Source organism: Oryctolagus cuniculus, unplaced genomic scaffold, assembly GCF_964237555.1.
Source record: "Oryctolagus cuniculus unplaced genomic scaffold, mOryCun1.1 SCAFFOLD_127, whole genome shotgun sequence".
NCBI lineage: Eukaryota > Metazoa > Chordata > Mammalia > Lagomorpha > Leporidae > Oryctolagus > Oryctolagus cuniculus.
The window spans coordinates 26228-50091 of NW_027208328.1; the positions used below are offsets into that span (position 1 = coordinate 26228).

At 50.5% G+C, this 23864-nt stretch overlaps 1 long non-coding RNA gene across 1 annotated transcript; it reads left to right on the plus strand.

The window, feature by feature from the left end:
* Positions 1-4857: 4857 nt before the first annotated feature.
* On the plus strand, positions 4858-18490 carry LOC127488703 (uncharacterized). The gene is made up of 3 exons (XR_007916483.2): positions 4858-5158; positions 15695-15803; positions 16749-18490. It is a non-coding gene; the product is annotated as an uncharacterized lncRNA (long non-coding RNA).
* Positions 18491-23864: the final 5374 nt, after the last annotated feature.

Here is a 23864-nt window from a genome sequence, read left to right on the forward strand (position 1 = left end):
ACAGGTGTATTTAACAGTATGTAAATCTTACCCAAACAGCTGATTTTTAAGAATATCACGCTTCATACTCAGAAAGATTCAAGGAGGCTTCCATTCGCTTGAAAGGATTTTTTAAACACAATTGGCGGCTTCGTCTTTCCAGTGTTCTGATTCAGTGAGCCAGGTCCTGTTCACCTCTCCACTTCAAGGGTTTCCATGTGCTCCTTTGCCTGTTTCGCTGGTCCTCACTCCAGACTGAGGAGCCCAGCTTTCTGGCCATGGCGTCCCCTCCCCTGGCTGACTTGGCGTCTTTCCATCTCCCTGTGTCTGTTTTGAAACACACAGACTTGATCCAATCATGCATCCCATTAATCGTGAGTGAGTGCCCGCCTGGAAGATACCTTTTGCAAATATTAAAGCGTTCCACAGAGATCTGAGCAGGGAGCCCAGGGCAGTGAGGGGTGAGTGTGGTTGGGGAAGATAGAAAAGAAGGGGTGCTGGGGGCTCACAAGGTGGTGGGAAAGACACAATCGAAAGCCCAGAGGTGTGAAGTGGGATGGGGGAAGTTAAGAGGCACCCTCAGGACAGGAGATAGGGAGAGAATGGCAGACATTTCCCAACTTCAAAAAGCAGTGGGAAAATGAACTCCATCCCTTAATGACCAATGCCCATTTCCGGAAGGGTCCGGCATCCACTGTTAACCTGGCTGAGGTGGTCCAGCGGGAGTGCCAGTGCCTCTTCTGACCTTCCCTTGGGTCCTGCTGACGTCTCCAGGCCATTTTCCCTTGTATGTATGTCCAGAGTTTGCCCAGTGAAGCTCGTCTGCTGCTTCCCCACCACATGCTCAGCCCTGATGACCTCCGATGTCTGTCTCCACTGCCCTGGCGTCCCACCAGCCAGGAAGGTGCAAGGTCAGTGTTCAGTTGCAGACTCTGCTGGATACACTTTCTTCTGGATCATTTGCAAAATCCTTACGAGGGACCATTTCTGGGGTTCCTGGCGGGGGTCCCCAAGCCGAGGCCGCTCCTTCCAGAGCTGCCCCTTTCTTCCTGTTCTCCCTGCATCTGTGGCATTTTCTCATCCACTTCATCAGCCCACACTGTCTGCCCCATACCATGCCAACTAAAGCTTTAAAAATGGATCCGGGTGCAGGAATTTGTCAGGGCTCTTTGAACATCTAAAATATGATTTCTGTATGTTTCCTCTGGACCATGGTTTACTCCCTAAAAGACCTGTCATCCACCCTTACCAAAATAATGATGCCTTTCTCCCAGAATCCTTCACATCCCTGGGTGTTGCATGGCATCTGTGTGTATTCGTCCGTCACCACCTCGCCAAGGGCAGAAGCAACCTTCCCTCGGCTGTTCCCAGGGTTCCTGCCGGAAGACCTCCCCTTAACCATCCTCTGGTGCAGGGGGCCCACAGTTACCAATGCCCTCTGTCCTCACCATGGATCTCTGCAGGCACTGAACATCTGCAGCATGACAAGGACCACATAGGTCCAGCCAAGTTGCTCACTTGATTGAGGGTATTTTGATCAACAAACCCTTTCTTGCAAATTAATTCCACAAGTATTTATTTATTTGAAAATCAGAGAGACACACAGAAATTGATTCCATCTGCTGGTTTACTTGCCCAATGTCTGTAACGGTCAGATCTGGGCCAGGCTGAAGCCAGGAGCCAGGACTCCTTCAGAGTCTTCCATGTGGGTGGCAAGGACCCAAGTACTTGGGCCATCAGCCACTGCCTTCCCAGGCACATTAGCAGGGAGCCAGATCATAAGCAGAGCTGCTGGCACCCTGAAAAGGGGATAGGGAAGACAGATGTTACAAGTGGAAGGCAGCTTAACCCACTGTGCCCCAGTGCCAGCCCCCACAAGTATTTATTATAATACCTACTCTTACCAGGCTTTTTCAGCTCCTTAGACGCTATCAATGAAGCAAACAAAGCTCCCAGGCTGGGGAGAGACAAAGAAGTACACCTAATAAATACATGACAGTCAAGGGAGGTATGGGTGATGGGGGAAAATGGTTGAACAAGGCAGGCAGGTTGTCTGCACTGGGTGAGGCATGGGGTTGAGCCACAGGGCAGATCAGTGGCAGGTAGGGTTGTTCCAGGCAGAGGAAATAGCACTGAAAATTGAGCCTTTTCCAGAAGGTTCCAGGAGCAACAGGAGGTGGTGGGAGAGAGCAAGCAAGAGGTTGAAGACCACAAGTCCCCGGGAGGAATGCTTTCCAGGCCACAATAAGGACTTTGGCCTCAGCAGAACGTGGTGATGATTTGAGTGAGGGAGTGCCAGGAGCCAAATGATGCATTAAATCATCCACTGTGTCTACAAGGTGACAGGGAAGCCCACCATTTGAAGGGAAGAGGAAGGGGGTGCCATCAGTGATGTGATCCAGACTCCTGATGGTCTACAGAGCCCGGTCTTGCACAAAACCTGCCAATGTCAAATCATCAAAAACACAGGATGGGAAGACATGTGGTTCTCCTTAGTATCACATGGGGAGCTTTAGAAGCAGGGACCCTTGGCCAGTTGAGTCAGCAGTTGGGAGTCTGATATTTAGTACCGAGAGTTGTGCCTCACACCAGCTCCATAGACAAACCCAGCAGTGAGGAACTGACGAAGGGGGTCCTGGCTCAGCTACCACCTGCTGTGGGACCTGGGCCAGTAACTTCCCCACCACGATCCTTAATAAGGGGTCTTGAAAAAGTCCACGGAAAATGTGAGTCATGAAAAAAGCTATGCGTGGATTTCAAACAAGTTTTGTACCAACACAAGCTTACCTTGTAATTCTATTTTCCCACAAATTTCAAGTCCCCTTGTTGGTTCCTCCTCTACAAATGAGGAGCTGAGGGGTATGCTGTATGCTTCAAGGGTGCGGAGCTCAACACTGGCCAGAATGTTTTGTGATGGGAGCAAGCTCTACACATCTCCTCCTTGTTCCTGATCTGTTGTAGATTTCCTAACCTGAGAGCTTGTCCATTTCGTTCCAGAAGCAGGACTCGGGACAATGTTTTCGCCTTTCTTCTTGGAGCACTTAGTTTTCTTGCCTCACCTGGTGGTGACTTGCGTACCTGGGTCAGCTTCCCCTAAGACGTGGGGAATTGCTTACAAGCAATCAGTAAGCCTTCAACCTTGGCACCAATGGGGTTCCTGGCTCGCTGGCTCCCAGGGATGATTGTTACATGAGGGCATGAGGGTTTGACCTGTAGAAGCTCAAGAAGTACAGGCTGCATTGTGCCTTGAGCAAAGGAGGTCCCCTCCCAACACTTCTTTTGCATCACATTGATATGGAAGGCTCAAGACGCCAGGCAGGTCCGTATGAAATGTCAGCCGTGTGATATGTCAGAGGACATGCTTGTTCCTTCCGCACCACTGTCCAGTTAGCAAGGGGCTGTTGTTATAGCAATGGATGAGTCTTTTGCTCACTGAACATTTATTGAGTTCCTACTATTCTGTGCATCAGAGAGAGTTTGAGTGTCAGAGGGTAAGTCCCTTTTCCCAGAGAATTTGGAGGTGAAACGAGAAGACACACAGAGAAACAATGGATTATAATACGGATGATCTTTCTGCTATCACCACTCAACCAAGAAAGGTTACACTAGAAGAGTTTAAAAGGAACCATTTATTACAGTAGATTTTCTAAACGTAAAACGGGAGAAAGCCAGCTGGTGTGGGCTGAGTATGTGATGAGGATTGATGAGTCTCCTGTTACGGAGGCCAGCAAGAAAGTCTTGCAGTTTTAAGAAAACAATTGGAATAACAGAATCTCCCCCATCCAATGGGACATTAGGTAGGCAGAGAACAGACAAGTCGGACAAAGCTGGATTACCCGAGTATACCCCAATGCCAGGAGCCCGGGGTAACATGTAGAAGCCTAATATAGTTGGCAGCTCAGAGACCTGGTGGCCAGGTAACTGTGTGATGGGCTCCTAGGACAAGAACTACACAAGGAGGCCAGGGTCATGGAGGGAGGAACCTGCCTGGAGAGGGATGGAGAAAATAGCAGTGGGGCACCTGGCTTTACCCCTCAACAGGGTGATCTGGGAATCCCAGGATTGGAAACTCCATCTCATGTAATAAAAACCTTTGTTGCATTCACCACCCGTGCCTCTCCCCGTGCTGCCGTGGCCCACAGGGAGATGACAGAGTGCAGAGAAACATTGATTGGCACCAGTGAAGTGATCAAATGAGTCCTGGCATTGCTGTTGATGGAAGCCGTCCATTACCCACTACCTGGCCACGGCAGGACCAACAATTCACTGAGCAGAAAGGGCCCAGTGGCTGTGAAGAACAATGGCTTTTTAAATTTAATTTTCAAATTTACAGAGCAGTTGAGAGAAAGGTACCACATACACACACACACACATGTGAGCTTCTAAACGTTCATTGCAAAATATTCATTATCTTTTAATTCAGTTTTTCTATGAATTTCTCAAAGCCCTCTTCTACCTTTCCCCCAGTGTTAGCAGTGTAGCCGCACTGGCATCAACTCTGTGGTGAACAGTGTTGACAGCTCACCACTTTCCCTCTCCCTCTCTTGCTTCTTAATGACTCCATCACCGTTAACTACTTCATCAGGCATCCCCTAAAACTAGGGACCTTCTTCTCTTTTATGCTATACAGGGCGTTGCTGTTCACGTCTGACTGATAATAGCTGTGATGTCAATATCACACCTATTAGCGTGAACTTTAATTAACCCAGTCCTCTAATATAGCCTCTCAAATGTTTTACTTGAACCCAGCTACAATCAAGGTTTCCTTGTAGTGTTAGGTTTCCGAGCTTGTTAGACCCCTTTATTCTAGAATAGTTCCCCACCTCTTTTTGCTTGTTTGTTTTCATGACATTGTTTTTTAAGAGTAGAATGCCCCACTCTCTGGATTGGCTGATTAGTTCAGGTTAAATACTTGTTAAGAACGAGGTGGATACAACCTTCTCAGTGCATCGTATTGATGAGGGAGGGGACACACAGTGTCCAGTTCTCTCACCCCTGGGAGAAGGAATTTGATCACTTGGGTAAGGTGGCATAAAGGTCATGCTGGGCTGATTCTCTCACTCTTTCCAGACAGGTAGATGGGCCAAGACCCTGGCCTTGACGAAGGATTGATGAGCGGACCAGGGAGCCTTGAAGAAAAGGCACCAAAAAGCCAACAAGGTAACAATAACAACAAGAGGTGAGTGCCTACTGTCTGCAAGGGACTTGGTTCATTATTGCATGGAGTATCTCCCTTAATCCAGACAGCTACCCTGTTCGTGGGTGCTATTCTCCATGTTTTACTGATCAGGGTCACGTGGTGAGTTGGTGGCACAGCCAGCATCCCAAGCCCAGATATTTGACTTTTTTAGCATCAGGTTACACCCCTCCTAACCACAGAACAAGTGCAGTGTCTCAGAGGAAAGCACACCCAGGGTGCAGCTCTCCTAGTTACCCTGCTGCGTTTAGAAGGATAATACAGTTCAAGGCTGGCTTTAGAAATACGTGAAGAAGGCGTGAAAAAGAGTGGATCACCCCAGGAGAAAGAGGATTATCTGAAGACAACTTACTGGATGAACAGTGCCTCATTACAGAAAAACGTGCGGAACTTATTGATTTGCTTTAGTCAAGTCATTTTTAACCTGGAGCCTCAGTTTCTCATTTTTCATATGGCTTATCGAACCTCAGGGCAGATGCTAATCCAGGGTCTTATGGGACTTGAAGCTTATTCAATCTGGTGGCCTCTGTTGGGGGAGCATTATTAATACAATCAGATACAAAAGTGAATATTTATTTAGAATGAGAAAAACCCACCGTAAATAGCATTTTAAAAATTGATTCATCACAAAATCCAAGCCAGGGGGAGCCGTCCATGCAAGTAAAGGATTTTTTTTTGTAAAATTTGTTTATTTATTTGAAAGTCTTAGTTACAGATAGAGAGAGGGAGAGACAGAGACAAAGAAAGAGAGATCTGCTGTCTGCTGGTTCACCACCCAAATGGCCACAACAGCCAGGCCAAAGTCAGAAGCTGCCTCTGGTTTTCTCACATGGGCACAGGGGCCCAAGCACTTAGAACCATCCTCTGCTGCTTTCCCATGCACATCAGCAGGGAGTGGATCAGAACTGGAGCAGCTGGGACTCGAACCAGCACCACACAGGGTACTGGCACTGCAGGCCGTGGCTTTAACCCACAGTGCCACAGCATCGACCCAAGTAAGGGATCTTGAGGCCTCATCTCTGTTAGCCTCTCAGGAAGCCCACCGACAGCCAAGAGTCCAGCTTGTGATCTCGCTCTCAGGTGAGGTGCCCATTCCAGCAACAAAGTCTGTGCACCGGACCACCCTCCTTATCAGCTGTCCCACCACCTACAAGGGCCATGTCTCCCACCCGGCCAGTTGCAGCTGGCCTCCTCGCTTCCCTCCTGGCCCCTTCACAAGTCTGTTCTTCACACAGGTTCCATAAAGATCTTCCCAATAAAGGAGGTAACGAGATTATGCCATTCCCTGTTCTCAGCCATCCAGCGGCTCTCAGACCTCCTCTGTCCACTCCGGAAGCCACTGGCTGCACATGACTGCTGAGCGCTTGAAATCTGTCTCATGCACCGAAGGAAAGCACTTTTAACTTAATTTTCATTAACTCAAATACTGATGACTAAGTGTGTTACTGGCAAACTTTTAAGTATGTTTGGAACAACCTGGTTATGTAAAGCTATGGTTTCACCACACATTGAAGAAATCTAAATACTGCTCGGGTATTTCTGATAAAAACTTAGTACTTGAGTTGAAAAATCTGTAAGTGTAAAATATGCACCAGATTGTGAAGAAATAATACCCAGGGGCCAGCACTATGGCACAGTGGGTAAAGCTGCTGTCTTTGGGGCCAGCACTGTGGCACAGCGAGTTAAAGCCCTGGCCTGAAGCGCCAGCATCCCATATGGGCGCCGGTTCTAGTCCCGGCTGCTCCTCTTCTGATCCAGCTCTCTGATGTGGCCTGGAAAAGCAGAAGATGACCCAAGTCCTTGGGACCCTGAACCCGTGTGGGAGACCCAGAAGAAGCTCCTGGCTCCTGGCTTCGGATTGACGCAGCTCCGGCCATTGCAGCCATCTGGGGAGTGAACCAGCAGATGAAAGACCTCTCTCTCTGTTTCTACCTCTCTCTCTGTAACTCTGTCTTTCAAATAAATAAAAATAAATCTAAAAAAAAAAAAAAAGCTGCTGCCTTTGACACTGGCATCCCATAGGGGTGCCAGTTTGAGTCCCAGCTGCTCCACTTCCAATCTAGCTCCCTGCTAATGACCTGGGAAAAGCAGTGAAAGATGGCCCAAATGCTTGGGCCTTTGCACGCATGTGGGAGACCTGGATGAAGCTCCTGGCTGCTGGCTTCAGCTTGGTACAGCTCTGGCTGTTACAGCCATCTGGAGAGTGAGCCACTGGATAGAAGATTCTCTCTCTCTCTCCCTCTCCCCCCCCCCACTTTCAATAAAGAAATAATTCTGAGAAGAAAAGAAAAAATAGTACCCCAAAAGAAGAATTTAAAACATCTCATATTTTTTTACATTGATCATATGTTGAAATGTTGACATTCTGGGCCGGCGCCGTGGCTCACTAGGCTAATCCTCCGCCTTGCGGCGCCAGCACACCGGGTTCTAGTCCCGGTCAGGGCACCGGATTCTGTCCCGGTTGCCCCTCTTCCAGGCCAGCTCTCTGCTGTGGCCAGGGAGTGCAGTGGAGGATGGCCCAGGTGCTTGGGCCCTGCACCCCATGGAAGACCAGGAGAAGCACCTGGCTCCTGCCATTGGATCAGCGCTGTGTGCCAGCTGCAGCGCGCCGGCTGCGGCGGCCATTAGAGAGTGAACCAACGGCAAAAGGAAGACCTTTCTCTCTGTCTCTCTCTCTCTCACTGTCCACTCTGCCTGTCAAAAAAAAAAAAATAAATAAATAAATAAATGTTGACATTCTGGACATATTAGCTAAAAAAATTATTTAAGACATCCATTCCCTTTTACTGTTTTTTAAAAGTAGCCGTTAGAAAATTTTTAAGTACAAACACGGCCCATGTTCTGTTTCTCATAGACATCACTGACTTAGAGTTCCATCCAATGTTCCCTTTAGGAACTGGTTCTTCTCTCTCACTGTGTCTGCTAAGCCATGGCTAATGATTACCTGTACAGCTGTCCAGGTGTTTCCCAAACAATGATGTTCCGTGGTGATTAGTCTGCCAGAGGTGCGTCTTCTTCTAATTAACTTGAAGGCTCCGAACGGGCTGGTGGCTGCCCAGACTCACCTTCATGTCTCATGATCCAACTGGCCTCGCCTCCTTAGCTTATGCCAAGGTGTTTCCTGCTCAGGGTCTCTGGACTTGCAGCATCTCCCTGGAATACTCTTCCCATCGCCTTTCTCCCTGACTTCATTCAGCTCTCTGGTTGAATGTCAACCCTCCAGAAAAGACTTCCACCCGCACCTGTCACCTGTCGAAAATGGTTCCTGAGCCCCTGGACATTCCATTTGCCCTTCCTAAGCCCTGCCACTTCCCACACTTACAGCAGGGACTTATCCACTCCACATCCCCCACTGGAACATGAAGTCATATAGCAAGAGCTGTCTTATCACTGGCGTGTTCCCAGCACCAAAACCAGTAACTGGCACGTAGTGGGGCTGTTCACTGAATGAACAGAATCCTGTCTTAAAGGGTGGCTGACAGCACTTAGAGAAGCAGGCACAGGGTGTGAAAGTTCTTTGTGAATAGTTTGAATCACTGAAAGAAAGGAAAAGCATTGTCCAAACAGAAGCAGAGAATCCTCTGAGGCACAGCCAGACATAACTGGGCTGCCAACACTTTGCTGTGTAGCCTTCAAGAGCCTCTCAAACCAATCTCATGAGAAGAGACCCTTTCATGATACCACAGAGGAGAGACTCAGCAGGAAACTCAACTCGGGGCTGGGCTGAACTGGCCTGGTTGCAGTCACACTAGCCCAAGCCAACAGAGAGGATGCATTGGTTCATGTAACCAGAGAGGCCGGCGGTGGAGCTGCAGGGGTGACAGCTGCCGATTCTCATTCTCTGTGCGTCAGTCTTACCTGCTCCAAACATGCCGTCTCTATTGCAGAAGCGAGAAAAGACCAGAAAGGACCTGGGATGGTGTGTAAGATGACAGAGTCTCCCCTCCAGGCTCCGCTTGAAAAACACTCATGCCAGTCGCTGTGGCCCGATCTCCATGATGGGCGGTCTGCTTGCCTTGCCCAAAGAGGGAGAAAGTAGCACTGGCCAGGCAAGCTCTCCAGGTGGGTGTGGTAGAGCCAGGACTTCAGCCCTGAGTCTGATACCCTGACCACAAAGCAGAGTGAGAGGTCAGCATCCTACCGCAAGAGCAAAGCCCAGCTCCTCCTGGGGGCTTGCTTTGTTTTTGAAAAGGATGGCCTGGCTAGCAGATGTGCCCTGCGGAGGCAAGGACCAGCAGTGAAGAACTAATGGACTGAATGGCTGCCTCGCCTTGGTCCACAGAGATTATTGGAGTAGCTTCTCTGGCAGACAGGTACTAGATCAAGCCTTGGTCAATAGCAGGGTGTTCTAGGCCAGATTGGAAAGAAGTAAGTGCAGATCAGTCTCTGTGAGCAGATGGCGTCCACCTGAGAGAGTGGCAGGAGCTCATGGATGAAATGCGGACGGTTGCTTGGCAGGAGTGTGGGACCTGTCAGCGCGAACAGCCGCTGCGCTGGAGTGGATGTCGGCTCACAGATGTGACCCCGGCCGTGTGAGCGCCACAGAGGGGACTGGGGAATTACAGCTCAGCTGAGCCAGCTCTCAGCCTCCATCTGCATCCAGCGGGTGGCTGCGGACATAAAAAATAATCCACCGGGCGGGGAATGAATGGGTGTGGGAGCGAGAGCAGCCACACAGGTGCTGTCCAGAGAAATCACACTTGACGGCTGTGCTAGAGTCTTCTGTGGCCCAAGGCGGGAGTCATGTGTGTACGAGAGGAAACCGATGACTCCAATTTCCATGGGGGTAATGTACAGCAAGCAGCCGATATATTTGCAAAGGAGTCGGCTCTCTGAGTCACACCGTCTTGGCTCAAATCCCGGCTCGGCCACCAACTTAGACTGTGTGAACCTGAGTTGGTCGTGAAGCGTCCCGAGCTTCCGTGTCCTCCCCTGTGAAATGAGGCTGCTGATAGCTCACTTCAAACACTGCTTTGAGCCTTAGAAGTGATAAGAAAAGTACCTGGGGGTAGCAGGTAGGTAGTAAGCGGTGGTCGGTGTTGTTGACCACACCTGGACCCAGTACATTCCCCAGTTGCCTTCTAAAGAACCCATAGGCCTCCAGGGTCAGATCCCTGGGGGCCATTGTGGAGGTCAGGTAACCAGGTGCCAGGCCCCTGCTCTGTTTTCCCCTGTTTGTAATTATTTTCTTCAAAAGACTCTTTTGGATGAAATATGTAGCCTGGTGGGTCTCATCTGTCCACTCACCTTCCATCCCACCCTCTCTGCTTGTGGGGGTCATTAACATAGTTAATGATCATTCTGCTTAAAATTAGCACAATTTCATTTGCTTCTAATCCTGTTGCCCTAAGGACTATGAAGCATCTGGACCTTTTATTGATTTGTTTATTTGAAAGGCAGAACGACAGGCAGAGGGAGAGAGGAGGGGTTGGGGGAGGGAGGGAGAATGAGAGAGAGAGAGAGAGAGAGAGAGAGAGAGAGAGATCTACCTGCTTATTCAGTTCCCACATGGCCACAACAGCCAGATCTGTGCCAAGATGAAGCCAGGAGCCAGGAACTCCATCCAGGTCTCCCACATGTGTGTCTAAGCACTTGGGCCCTCTTCTGCTTTCCTAGCAGAGAGCTGGAGAGGAAGAGGAGCAGCTGGGACTTGAATTGGCACTGCATTCTGGGAAGACAGTGTCACCAACGGTGGCTTAACCCGCTGCGCCACAGCACCACTGCACATCTCCACAGTTGGCGCAGTGACTGAGAGCGTGAGCTCTGGAGCCAGGCTGTCTGGACCCGATTCCTTTTTTTAGCTGTGTCACCTTCAGCAAGTCCCTTCACAGCTCTGTGCCTCGATCTCTTCATCTGTAAAATAGGGGTGGTCATAGTAAAAATACTTGGCTTATACAGATGACCTGAAGACTGAGTAATTAATACATGCAAACCACTAAGAATGGTGCCTTGCAGTGTTAACTGTTGCTGTCATCACCACCACCACCAATATCGCCATCAACATCATTTTCATCATCATCACCATTGCCAACACAACCACCATCATCATCTCCGTTACCAGCATCATCTTCATTATCATCACCCTCACCTCATCACCTCCCCCACCACCGTCATTATCACCAACATCACCCTCATCACCTCCCCCACCACCGTCATTATCACCATCACCCTCATCACCACCCCCACCACCATCATTATCACCAACATCATCATCATCATCACCACTGTCAGCATCATTACTGCTGCCACAGAGAAGTCTGAAAATTTCTCTGGGCCTCCAGGATAGAACACAGAATAACAGTCGCCCTGACTTTGTGCAGGAAGCCACAAGCTAGAGGCCAGGGCCCCAGCTCAGGAGAGGATGGGAAAGGAAGGCGCAGGGTGACCTGTGAAAGATACTCTCCCCCAGAGCCTGTATCTGAAGCCAACTCTGCAGGCTGAAAGGTGACCTAGGCAGGAAGGGCTGTTTCCTCTGTTGCACCTGTCACGCCTTCAAGGAATTTGGAAATAATTGAGCTGCCAACCAGTTGAGCCGGGGCTGTTTTGACACACTCAAGGAATGACAGAGAGACCAGGACAAATGCCAGCGATGAAAGGACAGAGCCTCTTCCAGACAGGGAGGTGTCGGGAGCGGGACTGCAGAAGTGTCCGGGCTGGCCCCGGCTTCCTTTAATATTGTTTTAAAAGAGCTGCAGAAGGTGGGGGTGGGGGGAGCACAGCAAGCCCTGGGTTTCCAGATGAAAAGGACAAGAAAAGGGAAATTGATGACATGAAAACAGGAAGATCTTAAGACCCTGTGCAGGTGAGCTGGAAGGAGGGAGATGCATCGAAGGTGAGCAGGTTCAAGGTGACACACTTTACAAAATGAGAGCTTTTAGAGAGCGCCCCTGAGCACACCACCGGCTTCACACATCACCAAGAAGAACAGTAAAAACAAAATTAGACATTAACCTCCTTAGTGTCTTTTCCCCCAAACTCCCTGTGTTTGGGGGCTGCTCTGAGCCCCAGCTCAGTGAGGCGCAGTAGCGTCAAGCCTGGGAACAGATGAACCGGGGGGAGGATGGTTCCAGGGGGAGCCTGTCTCAGCTGAGTGGGCCATCTGGCTTGTTCAAGTGCTGATGGCCTTGTTACCTTTCAGAGGATGACCTACAGAGAGGATAAAAGCCATAATGCTGCTATCCATTCCCAAGAGGCCCTATCAACTCAAGTGGTAGATGACTGTGTTTTTCTCTCCAGAAAGCTTGTGTGCCATCAGGGTCCCCCATGGCCAGTGGCAATATTTGTGAGCCACGAATGCTTGGGGTGAGCTGGTTATAAGGCCACTTCCTATTTCTTATGCCCCACAGTTCAGCGTCCACGATCGATGTCCCTGTGTGAGCTCATTGCCTGGATGGCCTGAAAGGACTCTCTGGCCAGATGGCTCTCCCAAATGAGCTCATTCTGTCTTTTCCACTCCTCCATTTTCTTCCATGAGGCTGAGTTTAAGAGCCAAGCTGATTTGGCTTTTAAACAGTATTATGTGTCATCTAAATACATACATTTCACTGGGGGAAACGTGCTAAATATGATATTCCCGTGAGTCACCCAACAGCTGTGCTGGCCCTGCAGTGCAAACCTGCATCCCCGTCGTCACAGCGCTGGCAGAAGCGTAGAGCAAGGTCACGTTTCAGGATGGGTGAACCCAAGAGGAACAGGGGGAGGCCACCTCCTGGCCTTCCAAGGGGACCTTCAGGATTGCGAAGAAAGAACATCAGCCAAAAAGAGCAGCACCCACAGAAAATTTGGCCAAGGTCCAAGGAGCTCATGATGGATTTGGAATTAATAGAGAGAGGGGAAGACAAGCAAGGTGGAGCTATTCCGTCTCTCTTTGCTTTGATTCCCTACTCTGAGTGTGAAAGCAAACCCGACACCCTTCCCAGCCACCACCGTCGCCAAGTGCTAGGGATCTTGGGTTCACACACAAGTGAGCTAATATTTGCAAAGCCACGCGGTAAAATCAAGAGTGCCATGGGAAGCGCTCCGTTGTCATTATTATCACATAAATGACCGCTTAGGACGGTGGCTGTCTCTCTCCCTGATGTGACGGTGTCGGGGGGGACTGGGAAGAAGGAGGAAAGGGCCTGGGAAGAAAGAAGGTCGCATTGCAGATTTTTGACTTTCAAATGTCAGAGGGTCTTAGAGGAATGCCTTTGCTATAGCCTGCCGTATTCAATGAATTCAAAATTCAGGAGGCAGAAAGATAAAAAAGAGTCCATTTCATTTTACTTTCCCCGGATGACAATTTAGCTCTGCATTTCCATAACCTAATTAATGGGAGGCCACCCATGTCACTGTGGAGGAAGGCGCACTGTACATTACCATATTTCCCTGCTGAGCCCTACTGAGAGGAGAATTTGGGAAGGAATCCTTAAATCACGCTAATAGATTGCCTATTTTCTGGAATCACATCTTGAGACCACCCCCAAGGGACAGCCAACAATCAAAAGGTGTAAGGATAATATTCTCCATTGTTTAGAGGGTTTTTGTGGGAGATTATCCTAACAGAGCTGTCACCTTTAAATCTTAATCCTTTTTTTTTTTTTTTACATGAGTTTCACATTTTCAGAAGTCCAAGAATGCCTCTGGCCAAGGTGGCCTAAGGACATTTCCAAAGGAACAGGCAATCAAGAGAATGAGTCTCAGAGCAAAGGATGCCCTTTGTGGTGCAACTGTCCCCATAGCCCCAGCTTTGATGTTTGCCCTCCTTGCCAGGCGTGCACACACCTCTGAAGCAGGCAGCCGTGGGTCCTGTGCCAAGGATCCCAAGTGGAACGTGCTGTCTTCTAATAAAAATCCGAAATTAAATCCTCATGTCCTTTGATAACATCTTTCAAAAGCAAAATTGCCTGCTCAATTATCCAGACAGCACTTTTTGACTATACAGAGAAAAATGGCACGCAACAGAGTTAATACACTTAATATTAGATTTTCAGAGGCATGTACCATACAATATTTGTGTTAGTGGAATTAATTCAATTGAGTTGTGCTTACCAAGAAATTATTTAATTATTATATTGCTGGTTGAACAGGTGACATAATAAAATAACATTCTCTTCTTTTTTTAAAAAAAAAGTCATATTCATTGCCGGGTGATAGGAAGAAATCAAGAGAGCAGTGGAAACCATTACTGAGAAGGCTTGAACAACCACAATTTACTACAAAGAGATAAAAACCAAACACCTCAGCCATATTATGGCCATAATTGTCTGCAGTTTACCCATCTTGTAAAATAAACGGATCATGAAATGTGAGAGCACGTTTCAAAACATACATAGAAGGTGTTAGAGTGATTACGCGTGGGCTTGCCTGGCTTCCCTGTAAATTGTTTGTCTTTCAGTGGGAAGTGGAAAGGTATTAATTAGCAGTGATTTTGACAAGATGGGAGTCCGCGGGCTTTGGCTGGGAGAGAACTCGTCCAAGGGGCCTGCATGCTTTCAGGGGGATTGGATCTCTTGCGTCTCAGCTTTTAATGGCATTTTGTTGTGTGCTAATCCCTCCTACGGCCACACATTCGCAGATCTGAGATCTGATGCATGTGTGCGTGGCTCCAGTTGCAACACGGAGCTTTCCTCTCCCAGCTCCAGGTGGCAAAGACAAAAGCTGGGCTGTGGAGCTGGCCCCAGGGAGCTGCAGACCGAGGCTCAGGGCAGCGGCCACCGTGCCAGCTGTCTTTTACCGCGTTCGAGGCGCTGGCGCTGAGACAAAATCCGGCTCCACGCTCTCTTCCCTTCCTTCCCGGCTCTCCTCGCTGAGCGCTTGCCACCAGCAGGTCCTGCAGCCACGGGAATTTATCGCTTTCCACTGTTCCCCTTGGCTGCATCCCCAAGCCCAGCGACTCCCCCTCTCTGGAAGACTCCATAACTCAGCCGGCATCTAATCAGCGTCTTGCTGCCTTCCCATCCTTCCCTGCGCCGGAGCCGTGATTCTTTCTCCTTCCCCAGTGGAAGGCGGCTCACAGCACAGGCGATCCTGGAGTGAACCCCACCGCATCTCAGCAGAGGCTGAGATGAGCTCCATGACACCCCCACACAGACAGCGAGCCAGCTTCGCCCCAGCCGCAGACCTGGCCGGCGTCTCTCGCTCAATGTGTGAGCCCGTGGGTCCCACTCACAGACACAACCGTTGTGCTCTTTCCTGAGACATTTCGGGGGTTCTGGAGGATTTGTGATGTCCTCTTGTCCAGGCACAAAGAGGGCCATAGGGAAGAGCTTCCTTGGCCAAGCCGGGAACAGGCTGGCAGTGTGTGGGCAAAGGGGTCTGGCGCCAAAGGCCGACAGTCATTCTTGGTCATCTGTCTTGCCCACCACTGATGGAGTCCCTGGCACTGGGGAACGCCCCCACCACTGCGGCTACAGCAGCAGGACAACGTGGAAATGAAAGATGGGTCTTTTGAAGTGGAATTCACCGGGCTCCGTGCTGTGTGTGTGTGTGTGTGTGTGTGTTCTTCACACCAGCTCACTTTTTTTTTTCTTTTGGCAGTATGGATCAGCATTCATCAGTCCCTTCATTTTGCAAAGGGAGTGCAAGAAACTGTGAGCTTTTGGCCAGAAGATGACCGGTCGCCTGTCATGCACCACTCACGGGACAGGTAGTTGGGGCATAGCCACCATCCCTCTGCACACAAGAAACAGATCACATGTCCAGAAATAAAGTTTTTAAAAATGTATTTATTTTTATTCCTTTGAAAGGCAAAGCATAGGGGGTAGGAAGGAGAAAGAGGGAGAGAGAGAGAGGGATTCCATCTGCTAATTTACTCCCTGGAGATGAACCAGGCCAAAGCCAGGAGCCAGGAACTCTATCTGCGTCTCCCAAGTGGGTGGCAGGGCCAGAGTACTCGAGCCGTCACCCACTGCTTTCCCAGGTGCCCAGGAAGCTGACCTGAAGTGGAAGTGGAACTCAATCCCAGGCGCTCCAGCATGTGTAGGGACATCCCAAGTGCAGCTTAACCCACTGCACCACAATGCCCACCCCGTTGGGATATTTTCAAACGTCTGCATCCTCCAGTGCAGCTCAGAGACCTCACCAAGCTGTGGCTGTCGTCTTCACCGCGTGCAATCATGTATCTCACAATTTGGTGATAACAGTAGTAAAGCACCGTTATAGGAGCCATGGAGGATTTTAGGGCAATGAAGCCACTTTGTGTGATCCAGCAATGGTGGCTCCCTTGTGTTAAAACACGTGTGCAGAACACACCACACCAGCAGGGGATCCTAACTCACAGCATGGACTTGGGTCATGATCACGTGTCAATAGAAGTCCATCGGTTGTCACAAATGCCCCTTTCTGATGGGGCGAGAGTGTTGACAACGTGGACTGTGGGCGGCCAGGGGATACCTGGGAAATCTCGGTATCTTCTGCACCCGTTCGCTGTGAACGGAAAACTGTTCTTCATTCAAAAGCAGTCTGTTAAAACAAACAAGCAAGCAAACATTGGGTCATCCCACCAAAAAGCCTTTATGGAATGAGACCAACTTAAAAATACTTTTTAATTAGCTGTGTCATACAATTGAAGGGTATCTTTGTTCTTTTTCAGGGGGAGAAAGACAGCGGCAGCGAACGAGGGACAGAAACAAAGGGCACCTGCTACAGGCGAACCTGGGACACGTGTCTAAAAATAACACCTGCAGCTTCCTCTTTGGCTTTAATTATTTTAACACCCCTGGTGAGCTGTCTGCGAGCGCGGATGGGAGCATCTCCAGAGCCTCTCCGGCAGCCCCTGACGCTTGGTTTGTTACTTTATTTAAAGCTGACACCCAGCGAGGGAGGGAAGCAAGAAGCTGAGGTCCAGGAGGGACATGGGGAACAACGGCACATCCACCTACGGCTGTCGGCAGGACGCCAGCTCCCCAGACAGCACGGCTACAGAGGAGTCTGAAAAGCGCCCCACGCTCAGACCTCCCGCCCTGCCTTCTCTGCAGGACCCAGCTCTTCTGAGCGTGAAGGCGGAGCTCGTGTCTTTTCTGCGGCACCAGGAACACAGACTCCATCGGTGGCGACAGCAGTCGCAATAGCGGGTATCTCTGCTGGGCCTCTCCCGGAGAGGAAGTTTCTGGGATGCTGGATTCCGTACCCTGCGGTGGATGTAGTCGCTTTCCGAATGGTCACCGAGCTGCACCCTTGAGATCCGGTGACTCCCTCTATGTGAGCTACACCTCACGAAGTTGTGCCTTCCCACGATCTTTAGCTCACAGGCTATGAAAGATGTCAGGTGGAGTGGGTGTTTGGCACCATGGTGAAGATGCCACTTGGGATGCCTCCTCCTATATCAAGGTGCCTGTGTTCAAGTCCCCAGTCTCTTTCCCACCCAGCTTCCTGCTTACGCGCACCCTGGGAGGCAGCAGATCAAGGATGTGGGTCCCTGTCAACCCCGTTGGAGACCTGGATGGAGTTCTGGGCTCCTGGCTTTGACTGGGCCAGCCCCAGCTGTTGTGGGCATTTAAAGACTGGAGCAGTGGTTGGAAGATCTCTCTGCCTTTTTTTTAAAGATTTTTTTAATTTGAAAATCAAAGTTAGAGAGAGAGAGAGATCTTCCATTCACTGGTTCACACCCCAGAAAGTCACAACATCCAGGGCTGGGCCGTGCTGAAGCCAGGAGCTTCTTCCAGGTCTCCCACGTGGGTGGCAAGAGCCCAAACAGTTGGGCTATTTCCGCTGCTTTTCCCAGGCTGTTAGCAGGCAGCTGGATCAGAAGTGGAGCAGCCGGGACTCAAACCAGCACCCACAGCTGGGATGCCTGCATCGCAAGTGGTGGCTTTGCCCACTATGCTACAATGATGGCCCCCTCTCTGCTTTTTAAATGGAAATAAATAGCTGTGGAAGACGAAAGATGCTAAGCACACAGAAGTGTGTGGAGAACAAGGAGTTGCGAAGCGTATACGCACAGTGTCACCTTACCACGGCTCAGTACTTTTCCATTTCCTCCAAATCTCCTTCTTTCCTTTGTGAAGAAACCTCTGTGGGTCTCTCTGATCCCATCTTACCTGCCTTCCTGGAGGTGACACCATCCTGCTCTTAGTGTTTCTGGTCTCCCCAACATATACAGTTTATGTAGCCATAAGAGATCCGTTCTATTGTTCTACAGGATTTTACACAAATGAGATGGCTTAGTTCAAGCCATTCTGCAACTTGCTTTTTCAGGCAAGAGATTTTGTTCGGAGGATGCTGCGTGTGGATTTATGTGGCTCCATTCCTCTCATGTTAACCACCACGCAGCACTCCATTGAGCAGATGGAAACACTGCCATCTATTCAGCCTTCTCCTAAACACAGACCTTTAAGTGGAAACACAAAGGATTCTTTTTTTTTTTTTTTTTTTTTTTTTTTTTTTTTTTTTTTTTGCAGGCAGAGTGGACAGTGAGAGAGAGAGAGACAGAGAGAAAGGTCTTCCTTTGCCCTTGGTTCACCCTCCAATGGCCGCCGCGGTTGGCGCGCTGCGGCCGTTGCACCGCGCTGATCCGATGGCAGGAGCCAGGAGCCAGGTGCTTTTCCTGGTCTCCCATGGGGTGCAGGGCCCAAGCACCTGGGCCATCCTCCACTGCACTCCCTGGCCACAGCAGAGGGCTGGCCTGGAAGAGGGGCAACCGGGACAGAATCCGGAGCCCCTACCGGGACTAGAACCCGGTGTGCCGGCACCGCTAGGCGGAGGATTAGCCTAGTGAGCCGCGGCGCCGGCCGACACAAAGGATTCTTGCTGCATCCTGAACACCCTCTCCCTTCCTTATCCAGAGTGGCATGTGCACTTACAAGGCTACCATTTCTACTTTTCTCGCTCCGGGTGTGGCCATGTCTATACTCTGACCGTTACTGCATAAGCAGGAGCTTCCTACACAAGAAGATTCCCTTAAAAGGGGACAGACGAGACTGTGCCCTCTGCTTCTCCTCCGTTCCCCTCTTCTTGTCGCTTGGAAGGCGGATTCGAGAGCTGAAGCTCCAGAACCATGTGAAACCAGGCGGTGATACCGAGGATGCGCGCTGCCTGCTCAGCGTGGCCGAGCCTGAAGGAGACAACTTGTGATCCAGTGAGACTCTGAATCTGCTCTTCACCTCGGTTCCCGACTCGCAGCCTGAACACCCTTGCAATTGCCTGAGGGACGAAGTCCAGAGGAACACCTTTCACCATCAGCAGCAAGCCCCTTGCAACCATAGCTCAGTTTACACTGAGTAGCTCTCCACTGACCCCAGAGAGCTTGATGAGTAGGAGGGTCCAAACTGGCAGCCTCCTCTGCCATCGGCCTCCAAGGAGGGGAGAGGAGCAGGAACAGAAGTCCATCATGTGGTCCGTGATGTAATCTTTCACCCCTGCCTGTGCAGCAGGACCTCCTTAGAAACCCTAAGGGAGGCCGGCGCCGCGGCTCACTAGGCTAATCCTCCGCCTTGCGGCGCTGGCACACCGGGTTCTAGTCCCAGTCGGGGCGCCGGATTCTGTCCCGGTTGCCCCTCTTCCAGGCCAGCTCTCTGCTGTGGCCAGGGAGTGCAGTGGAGGATGGCCCAAATGCTTGGGCCCTGCACCCCATGGGAGACCAGGAGAAGCACCTGGCTCCTGCCTTTGGATCAGCACAGCGTGCCAGCCGCAGCAGCCATTGGAGGGTGAACCAACGACAAAGGAAGACCTTTCTCTCTGTCTCTCTCACACTGTCCACTCTGCCTATCAAAAAAAAAAAAAAAAGAAAGAAAGAAAAGAAAGAAACCCTAAGGGAAAGGGTTCCGACAGCCTCTGAGATGACGGATACACTGAGATGCTGGGAACCCATGGGGCAGCAGGAGAGGACCAGCTGCTCGGCGCCCACCCCACTCCTTGCCCTCCACCTCGGGGGCTGTGCTCCCTCCAGTACCTGTCAGACTCAAGCTGAGCACTGGGCCATGCAGCGGGGGTCTGGAGAGATGGAGAACTGGCCGGTGTGAGGGAAAGCGCCATGATGTGGGGAAAGCGCTGGAAGCACAGCTGGGAGGAGGGGCCGGAGCTCCTGCTCATACCCAGCTTCACGGGACCCTGCCGGGCGTCCAGCCGGGCGTCCAGCTTCACCGACCCTGCAGGGCGTCCAGCTTCACCGACCCTGCCAGGCGCCCGGCAGCTCGGGACCCTGATAGGCGTCCAGCTTCACCGGACACTGCAGGGCGTGGGAGGTTTGACCATGCCTGCCTCTCTCCTCTCCTGCTGCTCTTTCTCGGGCTTCTGCATTTTGGGTCTGAGAGGACAGGCGGGACACAGCGTCTGGTTGCTTTGATCTGCCTTTGCCTCATTCCTCATGGGCTTGGGCAGTCTTTCTTTTTCATTTAAAAAAAAATCTATCTATTTGAAAGGCAGAATTAGAGGCAGAGACAGAGACAGAGATCTTCCACCTGCTGGTTCACGCCCCTAATGACTGCAGCAGCCAAGGCTGGGCCAAGCTGAAGCCAGGAGCCCAGAACTCCATATGGTCTCCCACATGGGTAGCAGGGGCCCGAGCGCTTGCGCCCTCTCCCACTGTCTTCCCAGGCCTGTCAGCAGGGAGCTGGATGGGAAGCAGAGCAGCCAGGAAGACATCAGCGCTCCCATATGGTCTGCTGGCATCACCAGCCCCGGCTTAGTCTGCGGCACTACCATGCTGGCCCCAGCTTGGACACTTTTTCCATGTATTCATTTGCTGAACAGATTGCCCTATCCACAAATTATCTGTTCATTTTTGGCTATTTTCCTATTGGGTTCTTTTCATGTTTCTTCTAATCAATTTTACTAAGGCATGTTTTCACTTTGTCTTTTGTTGTACAGAGGTTTTTGTTGTTCTAGCCAAATTTATCCATTTTTTCCTTTGAATTTTTAAAAAGTTTCAAGTATCTATGTTTATTTATTCCTTTCTGTTCCTATGATTCTTCATTTGTACCTTTTCTAGCCCCTTTAAAAGTCCATCTCCTAGGGGCCAGCGTTGTGGTGCGGTGGGTTAAGCTGCAGCCTGCAATGCCAGCATCCCATATGGGCACCAGCTTGAATCCCAGCTGCTCCACTTCCAATCCAACTCCCTGCTAATGTGCCTGAAAAAGCAGCAGCTAACGGACCAAGTGCTTGGGCCCTTTCCACCTACACGGGAGACCTGCATGAAGTTCCACACTCCTGACTGCGGCCTGGCCTGGCTCCAGCTATTAGCAAGCGTCTGAGGAAGTGAACAGCAGATGGGCAATCTCTCTATGTATGTCTTCCTTTCTCCCTGCCTTTCAAATAAATAAATACATCTTTTTAAAAGTCCATCTCATTTGCTTTGTTTACTCATTTACTGTGATGAAAAAGATATTTAAAAATGTTTTCTCCTTGGTTTTCAATTTAACCATTTTTGTTGATTTTAGGTTGTTTTCACTGTTAAAACACAAAGGTCATTTTTTTTTGACAGGCAGAGTGGACAGTGAGAGAGAGAGAGACAGAGAGAAAGGTCTCCCTTTTGCCGTTGGTTCACCCTCCAATGGCCGCTGCGGCCGGCACACCGCACTGATCCGAAGGCAGGAGCCAGGCGCTTCTACTGGTCTCCCATGCGGGTGCAGAGCCCAAGCACTTGGGCCATCCTCCACTGCACTCCCGGGCCACAGCAGAGAGCTGGCCTGGAAGAGGGGCAACCGGGACAGAATCCAGCGCCCCGACTGGGACTAGAACCCGGTGTGCCAGCGCCACAAGGCGGAGGATTAGCCTATTGAGCCGCGGCGCCGGCCCACAAAGGTCATTTTTTTTATAAATATTTTTATTTATTTATTTGAAAGGCAGAGTTACAGACAAAGAGAAGGAGAGACAGAGAAAAAGGTCTTCTCTTTGCTTGTTCACTCCCCAAATGGCCACAATGGCCAGAGCTGGGCTGATCCAAAGCCGGGAACCAGGGTCTCCCATGTAGGTGTAGGGGCCCAAGCACTTGGGCCATCCTCCACTACTCTCCCAATCCATAAGTGGAGAGCTAGATTGGAAGAGAAGCAGCTGGGACACAAACCAGCGCTCACATGGGATGCTGGCACTGCAGGCAGAGGCTTAGCCAACAATGCCATAGCACCAGCACCCCCCCAAAAGTCATTTTTTCAAATATAATTTTAAAATTCCAGTGCCATAGTTCATTGCACTTGTCCACGTATTTTGTGGTTTTTATGCTGTCCCTTGTTCTCATCTTTTACACCTTTGTTCTTTGTTGACTCTATCATGAGCATCCATCAGTAGTATACCCCCATGGGTGGCACATATAATAATGTCTCTATTTTGTCTTTACAACTGCTGGACAGTTTAGCTGGATATAGAACCCCAGAAAGACTGTACAGAAAGCTCTCTGCACTGTACATGTCACATTTTATAATCACAGATGGTTTGATGACTGTGTGTCTCCCACCGGAATGACTTTTGCTTGTGTGTTCCCTGTGTAGCCACCCTAGAACAATGCCAGGCACTGGTAGGCCTTGAATAAACAGATACTGAATGAGTGAGTGTGTGAACGAGTGAATCCTTCACAAGGCTCTGTGTCCTCGAGGGCCAGGTGGGCATCTTCCCGCACGGGGCTGAGCTGCAGGGTCCTGCCCAGTGCCCAGGAGGAACCAAACTTCAGAGCAGGAACACAAAAATGCAGCCGATGTCCAAAACAAAACAGGGAGTGCTATTCTGAGACATGAGTGCCTTTTGAAGAAGCCAACTTCGATTCTCTAGCTTCACATTTTCTCCCCTGGCGCTGGCTGCGATGGAGCTGGGAGATTGTACGGAAGCAGAGCCTCCTGTTGAAGCGATCCACATTCTGCACAAACTTTCGAAGACCCGCTCACGGGGCCGATTTCGGTCGAGTCGTCATCCTTAAGTGGCGTGTGATAGGTCATTGCTGGAGGCGCCTTTAAGGGAGAGGGTGTCACAGCGTTCAGGGGCAGGCTGCAGCAGAGGCAGAGCCACGGAGGAAATACTCAGCAGTCACGGCTGTGGGCGCAGGCAGGGGCAGCCAGCTGGTGCCCCCGCGAGAGGAAGTGCATTAAGGTTGTGCAGGAAGGCCCATTGTACAGAAAGAGTTAGCCCCCGGAGAGCACTAATGTGCTTCGATTTGGTCATTTATAAAATGGCAGGAACTATTAGGACTTGGGAAAGATGACTGGTCTTTACCGGTTGGAGGACACAGGGGTCACCCATATGTTGACAAAGTGAAAGGGACGTTCAGAAAGGCCTCGGTCCACTTGGCCACCCTAAAGCAGCCCATCATGTCTGGGTGGGCTGCTGTGTGTCCTCAGCCCCCATCTGTGTCAAAACAGCAATGCTATTCTGTCCCCTTCCAAGAGCCCCTGGTAGCCTGTGAGGGAAATTCTCAGACACCATTTGTCAGCAGGTGGAGCGGCTGTCATCACGCCCAATGCCACAAAGTTCGCTGACAGTGAAGTTGGAGAGGGACCACACCCTGGAGGGAAATGGGTTTTAATGCAGTCGAAGCAGGAGTGGGCATGTGACCTAGCAGCCAAGAAACCCACATCCATGTTGGAGACACAGGGATCCGTGCCCCGCTCCAGCTCCTTATCCCAGCTTCCTGTTTAAGGCACAGCCATGGGGGGAGGCAATGCTGTTGGCTCAAGTAACTGAGTCCCTGCCACCCACGTAGGAAGCCTGGATCGAGCTCCTGGCTTCTGGCTTCAACCTGGACAAGCCCCAGAGGTTGTGGCGCATTTGGGGAGCGAACCAGCAG